Source organism: Chinchilla lanigera, unplaced genomic scaffold (assembly GCF_000276665.1).
Source record: "Chinchilla lanigera isolate Chin_1 unplaced genomic scaffold, ChiLan1.0 scaffold00013, whole genome shotgun sequence".
NCBI lineage: Eukaryota > Metazoa > Chordata > Mammalia > Rodentia > Chinchillidae > Chinchilla > Chinchilla lanigera.
In genome coordinates, this window is record NW_004955414.1 from 24,974,211 (window position 1) to 24,974,894 (window position 684).

Genomic DNA, 684 nt, shown 5'->3' on the forward strand with positions numbered 1-684 from the left:
CTAGCCTTAGCCCTAACACTAATCCTAACCTTAGGGAGCCTTGGGTGGGGAGCGACAGTCTTCGGACTGGTGACTCACTCCCGGCCTTGTGGTTCCCCAGAAGGAGGGCTTCCGGCGCACAGGGAGCTGCGGGTGGGGAGCGCCAGCCTTCTGGCTGGATAGCTTCCTGCCTGCTGGCTCCCGGAGGGTGGGCCCCCAGCGCACGGGGAGCCTCCAGAGGGGAGCACCGGTTTTTTGGGTCTTTGGACTGGCAACTCACTCCCGGCCTCGTGGTTCCCTGGAAGGAGGGCTTCCGGCGCACAGGGAGCTGCGGGTGGGGAGCACCAGTCTTCTGGCTGGCTAGCTTTCAGCCTGCTGGCTCCCGGAGGGTGGGCCCCCAGTGCATGGGGAGCCATGCGACGGCGAGCGCTATTGTGCACCGGCCCTTAGGCCGGCCTCCGCTGCTCAATTGGGATCCATCATGACACAGAGAAACAGTGACACAATTGGCCCACCATGCACCAACTGCAGTTGCCCACCCCAGGATGTGTGTGAATCATTCAAACTTTGAACAACCCCTGGGAATATATGCCATACAACGGGCCACTCTTGCTCCTGCCATTGGGAACCAGAAAGGTCCAGAGCCAGCGGAGGAGCAGCTGCTGAACAAGGACTCAGAGAACATGAGAATGCAGACTAAGCCCA